Source organism: Tachyglossus aculeatus, chromosome 24 (genome assembly GCF_015852505.1).
Source record: "Tachyglossus aculeatus isolate mTacAcu1 chromosome 24, mTacAcu1.pri, whole genome shotgun sequence".
Classification (NCBI taxonomy): Eukaryota; Metazoa; Chordata; class Mammalia; order Monotremata; family Tachyglossidae; genus Tachyglossus; species Tachyglossus aculeatus.
The window spans coordinates 356,128-368,325 of record NC_052089.1 but is presented as its reverse complement, the minus strand read 5'-3'; the positions used below and the strand labels follow the sequence as shown (position 1 = coordinate 368,325).

General features: G+C 39.3%; 1 pseudogene; it reads right to left on the bottom strand.

Annotated features, from left to right (window-relative positions):
• Positions 1-404: 404 nt before the first annotated feature.
• LOC119945034 lies at positions 405-1,349 on the bottom strand (annotated as a pseudogene).
• Positions 1,350-12,198: the final 10,849 nt, after the last annotated feature.

Genomic DNA, 12,198 nt, shown 5'->3' with positions numbered 1-12,198 from the left:
AGGATTGGATGAGGTGGAAGACATGGATCAAAAATCAGCTATGGCTGCTATTTATGGCCTGATGATTAACAGAAACTTCAAAGAGGGTCTGCTGATTGCCAAGAAAGGAGAAGCTTCAGGCAGCTTTTCTCTCTAACTCAAGTTCACTACCTTTTCTCTCTTGCTCCAACTCCCTGATCATAATTCCTCATTCAGGAAAGTTAAATTAAACCTAGCATTATTACCTAAAAATGGTCCTATAGAGCTTTGTTGTAAATTTTAATTTACAATGTGAAATTAATTGCATATATTTACCCATTCACATTTAAGGCTAAACAGTGCCATCTGAACTCTCTAGCTCTACCGCACCATAGACCGTACATATTCTGCAAAAAGGCATTTTCTAAAGCAAACCATGAAAATGTCTACAATTTTGAGGAACACAGTTTTCTTCTCAGTATTTTCTTCAGTGCACCTTTCATCTCACTGCTTCTCAAACTGTAGATGAGAGGGTTTAGCAGGGGGGTGAGCAGAGAATATGCCAGAGAGGGCGATTCCTTGCTCTCTGAAGTATAACTGGCCTTCGGTTGCAGGTAGGTGAGATTAGCTGGGCCATAGAACAAGGTCACAGAAGTCAGATGAGAAGCACAGGTTGAGAAGGCTTTTTGTCTCCCTGCTGTCAAAGACATTTTCAAAATAGTGTAGAGGATGCGATTGTAGGACAGAAGTATCAACAGGAAAGGAAGCATAACCACTGAAACGGTGCCTATATAGGAATAGATTTCAAAGAGAAAGGTGTCTCCACACACGAGTTTCAGTACCGGGGGAGTTTCACAGAAGAGGTGGTTAACTTAATTGTGACCACAAAACAGAAAACTAAATGCCCAAGGGGTTTGAATAATGGCAATAACTGCTCCGGACATTACAGAACACACTGTTAGCTTGGTGACAACTGCTTTACTCATAAAGATGGGGTAATGCAGGGGATTACAGATGGCCACGTAGTGATCATAGGCCATTGCGCAAAGGAGAAAGCATTCCGTAACCCCTATGAATAGAATGAAATACATTTGCACCACACAGCCAGCAAATGAAATGGTTTTCTTATCCGTTGAAAGAATCACAAGCATTTTGGGGATGATCGTTTCACTGAAGCAAGTTTCTAAGATGAACAAGATCCTCAGAAATAAGTACATAGGAATATGAAGACTCTGTTCCAGGGTGATGATGAAGACAATGACCATGTTTCCTACCAAGATAATTAAATAAATGATTAAAAACACCACAAACAGAAGAAACTGCAGTTCGGGAAAGTTGGAAAAACCCAGGAGAATTCAGTCAATCACAGCGCTCTGATTTCCCCTCATCATTTCAAGCATGAAAACAGGAACGCAAATGAGATGTTAATGCTCTTCGGCATGAGTTTAACCTATTCTGAAATCTGATTTCTGCAATGAATTAACATCTTTTTCAACTTTAATTCCCAGCCATCTGTGAAAGATCAGAAATCAGCATTCCCATCTCTTCTGGGATCTCCATTTGGCATTTGTTACATTTGCTGTACAAACAACCATGATGATTGGCAAATCACCAGTATGGTAAATATCTCACAAAGGTGAAAAATGGATGATGGTTATTCCTAGAACAAAAGGACAGAAGCAGATTTGCCATTAGGTGGAGAGTTTTATTCTACGGTCACAGATAACATGGGATTCTGTATCCATAAGCATAAAAAAGGCTTTGCTGTTCATGTCTAAATCATTCAATCAATCCATCATATTTATTAAGCACTTACTGCATTCTTGGAATAGCACTTGGAGCACTTGGGAGAATACAATACGACAATGTAATTGAAACAACCCCTGTCCACAATGAGCTTACAGTCAAGAGAGGGAGAAATGTCAGAAATGGGATTCAAATGCCCACCTCTCTTCAGAGACCAGAAGCCCCAACAAGGGGAAGTGACAACTTGAGTCTGTCTCCTCAGACCACTGGGCCAGGGCTCTTGCTCTTCCTCTAGTAACACAGGCACATAGATAGTTTCTTTTGACAAGATTTGCTTCTGGCAGGTATTCTATATGATCAGGTTTGGTTTCAGATGTTAGACCACTCTGAAGAGAGGAATAACTCCACCTTCTCTAGGATCACATGACAGCCAGTGATGACAGGCAATGTGACTTATTGTTGTCATTTGGAACAATGTACAGTAGTTCTCCCTAACCTATTTTTCACCCACCTGAATATATCCAACCAACCAATCAATCCATAATACTCTCCCAAACTTATAGTACAGAGTAAGCACTCAATAAACATGATTGATTGATTGATAATATCCATTGAGCTATTTCTCTGTATAGCGCACTATGCAAAATACTTGAGAGAGGACATTAGAGTTAGGAGACATGATCCCTGCCCTCAAGGAGTTTAGAATCCAGTGGGAGAGACAAACATTAAAATAAACTACAGATAAGGAGAAAGTATAAAGTAGGAAGATATGAAAATCAAATTCTGAAACTGCTACCTCTAGAGATATATCACTAATTCAAAAATCGAAATAGCAATTCTTCAAAAGTTCTGAAGAGAAAATCCATGATGATAATAATCTCCAGAGTTTTGAGAGATAACTATATCTCAAAAGAAACTATCACCCCGTGATGATGTACCCTGAGTATTAACGTCTCTTACAGTCTGAAAACTGTCCTGTATAAATGTGTGTCTACATATATATGTGTGTGTGTGTTCATTGGGGAAGTCTCTGCAGTGCTCTATGGAATTCTCCTTTATTGGCTATAATGAAGAATATGGGTTTAAGAGCTCCAGAATAACTCATAATTGGGGATTGTGGGATTAATTTTCATACCTTTATTTTCCTGCCATTCTCCCTGCCCTTATGTCATTTATGACTCTTCTGATTTGTACCTCTCACGTGCAATTTGTCTTCAAATCCTGTTGGTTTTTCCTCCACAGTTTTCCAGATCCATCCCTTCCTCTCATCATTCCTCACTCTCTTATGCCCACCATCTTCATCCATATCTCCCCTCTTTTCCCCTCTTCATCTTTCTAAGTTTGAAGTGACTCAATAATAGTATTAAGCACTTACTATTCGCAAAGCCCTGAACTAAGGAATAAGAAAAAATACATAGAGAGGCATTAGACATGGTCCATTAATTTTGTCTTGTCTTATGCCTATGAGTCGTCTCTGACCCATAGTGGTGCCATGGACATATCTCTCCTAGGATGCCCCATCTCCATCTGGAGTCATTCTGGAAGTGGATCCATAAAGTGTTCTTGGTAAAAATACAGAAGTGGTTTACCACTGCCTCCTTCCACGCAGCCAACTTAGGTCTCTGCCTTCGACTATCTCCCATGCTGCTGCTTCCCAGCATAGTCGAGTTTTGACTTGTAGCAGATTGTCTTCCACTTTCTAGCCACGGCCCAAGATAGGAATGAAATGGATATGCTTCTCCTTGACTCTCTCTTCCTTAGTAGAGACTGGTAGAGTCCTGGAAACTCTCCAGGTGTGACCCTGAGAGAAGGGTCCATTAATACAGCAATATAAATAAATAAATTATGGATATGTTAATAAGTGCTGTGGGACTGTTGGGGTTAGTATATGGTGAAAATCCCAGTGCCAGGGTGATGTGGAAGGGAATGGAAGAAGAGGAATTGAGGGCCTAGTTCAGGAAGGCCTCATGGAGATTTTGCCTTCAGTAAGGCTTTGAAAGTAAGAGAATGATCATTTGTTGGACACAAAGATCGAGAGATTCCAGGCCAGGGATAAGATGTGGGAGAGAAGTTGGTGGTGCGGTAGATGAGGATAGTCTCCAATTGTGGCAATGGGAACTGTGTGATTATTTACTTATTTATTATGCTAATACCTGTCTTCCCCTCTAGACAGTAAGCTCCTTGTGAGCAAATAATGTGCTTACCAACTCTGTTTTATTGTACTCTCCCAAGTGCTTAATACTTAGTACTTGGTGCTTAGTGCTGCATGGAGTAAGTGCTCAACATATACCATCAATTTATTGATTGCTGGTTGCCCTTTTTGAAACATCTCAATGTTTAGGGATGCACCAACATTTACCCTTTCCAGCCTTGATTTTTTCTTTATAGCCCATTATAAATCATTCATCCATTCATTTATACAACCACCATCTTGAACCTGCTAATATTTTCTACCTGTACAACTTTCTGAAGCAATACGTTCTGAATGTTCATCATCAAGTATGTGTAGAAGAGCTAAACCCCCAGAGCTGGCTAACCTAAAGCGTACTTTCAAAATATGCCTCGTTATATACTTTGCACTTCTATCATAATAATTCTAGTTAGCAAAGAGTGAAGACCTGAAGTTTATATAGCACTTGATTAAAAGTCAGGAGACAAGGGACTATCAACCAATGAATCAATAAATCACATTTATTGAGTGCTTACTGTGTGCCGAGCACTGTACTAAGCACTTGGGAGAGTACAATGTAACAGAGTTTATAGAAGAATTCCCTGCCCACAGCCTGGTGTAGTGGATAGAGCATAGGCCTGGGAATCAGAAGGTCATGTGTTCTAATGCCCGGTCCACCACCTGTCTGCTTTATGACCATGGGCAAATCACTTTACTTCTCTGTGCCTCAGTTACCTCATCTGTAAAATGGGGATGAAGACTGTGAGCCCCATGTGGGACAGTGACTGTGCCAAAGCCAATTTTCTTTTACCCCTCCCAGTGCTTAGTACAGTGCCTTGGCAAATAGTAAGTGCTTAACAAAATGTCAATATTATTATTCTCTTTCTAAATGAGCTTAGTAGAATGACAAACTTCCTGGGTTTCATTTTGCCTATGTAATCAGAGGCAAAAAACTCCCCAGCCAATTGGCATAATTGTCATTTCTAAGTAATGATCCATGTCAAGAGCATTATCTTCTTATGAAGGAAAGTAGCAAGTCCCAGTGGATAAAGCATGGACCTGGAAACCAGCTCTGCCACTTGCTCACTTTGTGACCTTGAGTAAATCACTTAATTTCTCTGTGCCTCAATTTCCTCAACTGCAAAATGGAGATTCAAAACCTGTTTTTCTTCCTACTTAGACTGTTTTCCTCAGGTGGGCCAGAGACTGTATCCATTCTGATTAACTCCAGCACTTAGAACAGTACTTGACATATAGTAAACACTGAACTAATACCAAAAAAAAGAATCTCAGGTAAATAATCCAAGTGGACAACTTTCTTTACACATACTTTTAATTTTCAAAACAATTAAACATACTGAATTCCTTAAGAAGTTGAGAAAATAAATTATTTTTCATATACTAATATTATCGATACATCTCAGTGTGACTAAAATAGCCTCACAAATAATATAAAAACAGAATGCCTTGGATGACCCTTTTAGGCTAGACCACTTGGTTCTCCTGTCCCTCTAATTCCTCCTCCTTAACTTGGGAGGGGATTTGGCTCAATTTTACAAATACATCATCATAAATTCCCTCACATGAAAGCTGCAGTGGGAATTGGCTTTATGTGGAAATCCCAATTGAATGGTAATAGTTCCTTATTTTACACTACAATTTCATTTCGAGAAAAAGCTAAATACATCAAATTGGTACTAGGAAAAAGCAGATTAAAACATAGACCTGAAAATCATGAAAACCTTCCAAAACAAATGCTGTCTGAAGCAGCGTGGCTTAGTGGAAAGAGCCCAGGCTTGGGAGTCAGAAGTCATGGGTTCTAATCCCAGCTCTGCCGCTTGTCAGCTGTGTGACCTTGGGCAATTCACTTAACTTCTCTATCCCTCAGTTACCTCATCTGTAAAATGAGGATGAAGACTGTGAGCCCTATGTGGGACAACCTGATTACCCTGTATCTATCTAAGTGCTTAGAACGGTGCTTGGCACATAGTAAGTGCTTAATAAATGCCATTATCATTATTATTATTATTATTATTATTATTATTATTATTATTTTCTTTTTCAAGCCATTTCCCAGGCATTATACTTGACAACCTTTGGAATGAGAAAAATTATTTTTTTTTATTTTCAAGGCAGAGCTTAATAATATGTCTTTCCAGTAGTAATTTTTGGAAGAAAAAGAAATAAACTTCTCTCCTTTCACTGCTTCCCTTTTCCCTATTGTCTATTTTCCCAATAAAGCAAGTTTTGGGATGGAAGCATCCTTGTGTGGTCCCTGAGCAACTTTCCAACCACTGCAAAATGCATGCAGGTCTATAATTATTAATATCACTATTCTCACATACTAATCATCATCATCATCAATCGTATTTATTGAGCGCTTACTGTGTGCAGAGCACTGTACTAAGCGCTTGGGAAGTACAAATTGGCAACATATAGAGACAGTCCCTACTCAACAGTGGGCTCACAGTCTAAAAGGGGGAGACAAAACCAAACATACTAACAAAATAAAATAAATAGAATAGATATGTACAAGTAACATAAATAAATAAATAAATAAATAGGGTAATAAATATGTACAAACATATATACATATATACAGGTGCTGTGGGGAAGGGAAGGAGGTAAGATGGGGGGATGGAGAGGGGGATGAGGGGGAGAGGAAGGAAGGGGCTCAGTCTGGGAAGGCCTCCTGGAGGAGGTGAGCTCTCAGTAGGGCCTTGAAGGGAGAAAGAGAGCTAGCTTGGTGGATGGGCAGAGGGAGGGCATTCCAGGCCCGGGGGATGACGTGGGCCAGGGGTCGATGGCAGGACAGGCGAGAACGAGGTACAGTGAGGAGATTAGCAGCAGAGGAGCAGAGGGTGCGGGGTGATAATGCTGATAATGATAATATTTATAATAACTGTGGTATTTGTTAAGTGCTTACTACATGCCAAGTAGATGCAAGATATCGTGGGTAGATACATTCAACTGCATTTCATTCAATCATATTTATTGAGCACTTACTGTGTGCTGTACTAAGCGCTTGGAGAGTATAATTTGGCAAGAGGTCCCACATTGGGATCAAAGTATAAGTCGGAGGGAGAACAGATAGTTAGTCTCCATTTTGCAAATAAGGGAAATGAGGCAAAGGGAAAGTTAAGTGACTTACCCAAGGTCACACAGCAGAGAGGTAGTGTCGTTGGAATTAGAACTCAGGTCCTCTGACACCCAGGCCCAGGCTCTTTCTACTGGACCCCGTTTCTTCTCAGGACATGCTACTTCCCTGCCCTCCACGTGCTCTCCACGTCTGTAAAGCCCACTCTGTGCTTCCAAATCTGGCAGGCTTAAAAGTGAGAAAAATGTCCAAACTTAAGTGCCAGAATTGTGAGTAAACTTCATCATCATCATCATCATCAATCGTATTTATTGAGCGCTTACTATGTGCAGAGCACTGTACTAAGCGCTTGGGAAGTACAAATTGGCAACATATAGAGACAGTCCCTACCCAACAGTGGGCTCACAGTCTAAAAGGGGGAGACAGAGAACAAAACCAAACATACTAACAAAATAAAATAAATAAATAAACTTAGTATGAAGCATGCAATCACATCACATCCATGTTATTGCTCATGTGATCTGCATTCTGCTGAGACTCGTACATCATCATCATAATAACAATAGTAAAAATTATGGGATTTGTTAAGTGCTTACTATTTGCTGAGCACTGTTCTAAGCGCTGGGGTAGATACAAGGTAATCAGGTTGTTCCACGTGGGGCTCACAGTCTTAATCCCCATTCTACAGATGAGGTAACTGAGGCACAGAGAAGTTAAGAGGCTTGCTCGAGGTAACACAGCAAACAAGTGGCAGAGCTGGGATTAGAACTCATGTCCTCTGACTCCCAAGACCATGCCCTTTCCACTGAGCCACGCTGCTTCTCATCAAACCACAGTTTCCAATCCAAATGAAGATAGCAGAGTTCACAGAAAATACAAATCATTGAGTCTCCTCTGCAGTGATGTTGCACTGTGATTGAAAAATTGGGTTCTCAGATTCATAACAGCCCAGAATCAAATTGGGAATATGAAGACTATATTTTAGCCATAACTATGTAAGAGCATTAAAAGAAGGTAAAGTGAGGAGGGGGGTAAAATTTGACAGCTGAACATTTCAACACAGATAAGTTTACTGTCCGTTTGAAATGTGAACTAAGAAGAAAGAGCAAGAAGAAATAGCGTTACCATTTATTAACGAAAGAGATGATGAATTAAACTAGATTGTTTTCATAAAGATATAATAAGAGTAGTATGCTTACTATAAGATGATTACCTTCTCTGTTCTTCAGTACGTGGAAAAATATTTATTATTACATTTCAATAAACACCTTTACCTCCTAGCCAAAAAAGAGTAGCCAGTGCTTTCACTACTGCAAAGGGCTTTTGATTCCATTATATTAACTGTCCTCAGTTACTGCTGAGACTAAATCCCTTGAGTATCTTCTGATACAATGCAAGGGAATATAGCAACAATAACATCAACTGTTGCCTAAATTATGCTCTTATGCAACCAGATTACTAAATATATTGACTCCAATATATTTTCCCAAATTTGCCATTCTTTTATTTAAAAGTTAACACCAAGCCAAGATTTATCCATGCCCCACCAAATCTAATAAACAGTGATCATGACGATTGAGATGTCACCCCAAATATAAGGAACATGAACATTCTTTACAGATATCTTTTAAGGGAATGTAAACCCACTTCCATCATCCTTAGCTACAGTTGGAATAACTGACTATATAAAATGTAAGTAGAGGAAGTAAGAATATATGCATAACATTTTGGTTATAAATATACTCACTGTAGTATCATCAAGAGTTGATAATAAATTATGAGTAAAGACAAATATTTATTAGTAAGGATAAATTATGCATGAAACAGAAGAGCAGCATTAAAATATTCATCAAGACATCCTGCGCTCAGTTTTATAATAGGTGTTAGGACCTTGCTGAATTTAGGACATTTTCCAGGCTGCCCAGTAAAAGGTCAGATTTGTTCATCCAATGGGATATCAGAAATTTTTTTCTCCTATGACCCACTTGGAGAAATTATTAGCACACTTCACACCATAAACCACATAACAGAGTGGTTCAGTGGAAAGAGTCCAGGCTTGGGAGTCAGAGGTCATGGGTTCTAATCATGGCTCTGCCACATGTCTGCTATGTGACCTTGGGCAAGTCACTTCACTTCTCTGAACCTCAGTTCCCTCATCTGTAAAATGGGGATTAAGACTGTGAGCCCCGTGGAGGGCAACCCGATTACCTTGTATCTACCCCGGGGCTTAGAACAGTGCTTAAGAAATATCACCATTATTATTATTATTATTATTATTAATCCCAGAATCCATATAATGATAAATATTTAATTTCTACACACTAAATCTCTCCAATACATCCTATATAATACAGCACAGATTCAACCTATAATTTCCACCCTAATAACCACCACCTTGGTTCAAGATCTTGTCATCTCTGGTTAGATTACTCTATCAGCCTCTTCGATGACCTACCTTCTTTCAAATTCTTCCCACTTCAGGTTAAAATTCACTCCATAACCCGCATCAACTCCTAAAATGCAATTCCACTCACAGCTCTCTCCACTTGAAAAACTAACAATGTCTACCCATTTCCTTCTGGATAATGTAAATCTCCAGATGACTGGCTCTAAGGCTCAGCTTGAGATCTCCATTTGTACTTACCTACCCTCTTCACACACTAGGCCTCAGCCTGCAATCTATGCTAGGCCCAGTTCAGTGAGTCAGTCATTTGATTGTGTTTATTGTGCAATTACTGTGTGCAGAGCACTGTACTAAGCACTTGTGCAGATACAATCCTTGCCCACAATGAGCTACAGTCTAGAGGGGTACTATACTTACATACTATACACACTTACATATACTATAGTTATAGTATAGGTACATATAGTATGTAGACTATATATTCTATCCATTTAGTCTTACTAAATTATGATTTGGATCAATAACTGAAAATATTAACCTTTCTAGGTCAAATTTAAAAAACAATTTAATATCCTATATTTGCAATGAAAAATTGAATCCCTTTAGATAAATAAAATTAAATCATTACTTGACCAACTATCTCCAGTAGTATAATAAGGATAATGTGGCATAAAAGAGTTCAATATGTAAATAAGGTAGTTTGTCAATATTTAACATGATTTTGCTAAGGAGTCGTTGTTATTGTCTTACGCTGTCCAGTCATGTCCAACCCATAGAGATACAATAGATGCATCGCTCCCAGAACACCTCACTTCCATCTGCAGTTGTTCTGGTAATGTATCCAGAGAGTTTTCTTGTAAAAATACGGAAGTGGTTTAACATTGCCTCCTTCCACACAGTAAACGAGTCTCTGCCCTCGACTCTTTCCCATGCTGCTGTTACCCAGCACAGGTGAGTTTTGACTTGTAGCAGATTGCCTTCCACTCACTAGCCACTGTCCCGGCTAGGAATGGACTGGATATGCCTCTGCTTGACTCTCTCTCCTGTAGTTGGGACGGGTAGAGTACTGGAAACTCTCCAGATAAGACCCTGAGAGGGGTGCCAAGGAGTAAGTGTTCAATAAATACCACTGATTGATTGATTTGCAAGGGTATTTATGCTACTAGTATAAATGAATATTATATGGGATTTATAAAAAAAGAGATGAATTAGAGCAATATTACTCATAAAGAATAAAGCCTCTCAAAATGAATTTTCTGCATATTGTCATAAAACAGACTTGAGAGTATTTCCATGGGCTAAGACTCATACCATTACAAAATGATCTTATACTTCATAAGAGAATATTCATTCATTCATTCTTTCAATTGTATTTATTGAGTGCTTACTGTGTGCAGAGCACTGTACTAAGTGCTTGGGCAGTACAAATCGGCAACATATAGAGACGGTCCCTACCCAACAACGGACTCACAGTCTAGAAGAGAGAGACAGACAACAAAACAAAACAAGTAGGCTGGTGACAAAACCATCAGAATAGATAAATAGAAGTATAGGTAGATATACATCATTAATAAAATAAAGTAATAAATATGTACAAATATACAAGTGCTGGGGGGAAGGGGGAAGGGCAGAGGGAAGGAGTGGATGTGATGGGGAGGGGAAGAGGGGGCAATTATATCTAGAACAGCCGCCTTTATGCAATGTGAGAGAGTGGATTCAAGGAGTTAGAGTGGCTCGATACAAATCTAAAGGACTTGTTGATTCAAGCATATTTGCCTTCTTCTGTGTGTACGAGTCAATCATTGGAATACTAGCTAATCTGGTAATTATTCACAAATAACACCCAGACTAAACCTGTGATTTGCTCCAAGAAGCTCTCCAGGAATTTTTTTAAAATTGATAACTCATTTCCTTTCTTCTGATTTTCTGCCTTAATTTTGTTTCCAAAGAAACATTATTCATTCTCAGATACAGGTATTGCATTGGATAATGTAGTGGATGAACACATTTATTAATAATAATAATACTTATTATTATTATTAATATGCTATTTGTTAAGCACTTCCTATGTGGCAAGGACTGTTATAAACAGAGTGCTTAATATAAGGTAGTCAGGATGGACAGAGTCCCTGATAAATATAAGGTAGTCAGGATGGGCTACCAATCAATCTGCGCATCAGGCAGAAACTCCTCACCCTGGGCTTCAAGGCTCTCCATCACCTCGCCCCCTCCTACCTCACCTCCCTTCTCTCCTTCTACACCCCACCCCGCACCCTCTGCTCCTCTGCCGCTAATCTCCTCACCGTACCTCGTTCTTGCCTGTCCCGCCATCGACCCCCGACCCACGTCATCCCCCTGGCCTGGAATGCCCTCCCTCTGCCTATCCGCCAAGCTAGCTCTCTTCCTCCCTTCAAGGCCATTCATTCTAATGAATTAACATGACTATTATTAAGTATCCATAATGTATCCATACATTATATATGTAGTTATTTAATGGCTTTTGTTTTCTAATTTTACATCAACGTTGTTTACTCTTTTGCTGAACATAAATTTGACAATATGTGTCTGCTCATCTCCCATGGTTTGTAAGCTTCTCAAGGTCAGGAAATGTCTTTAAAGCCTTTTGTATTTTCCCAAACACTTTGTTCAGTGCCAGTAAATGCTGAAGATATCCTTATATTGCTGCTGGTAATAATGATAATGATGATAATATCAATTTAAAACTCTACCTTACTTAGCCCATGTGGACATAGTCTTGGCCAGACACTTCCTCAATACACTCCCAAAATACAAATATTACCGGAATCTGAAGTTTCTTAACCT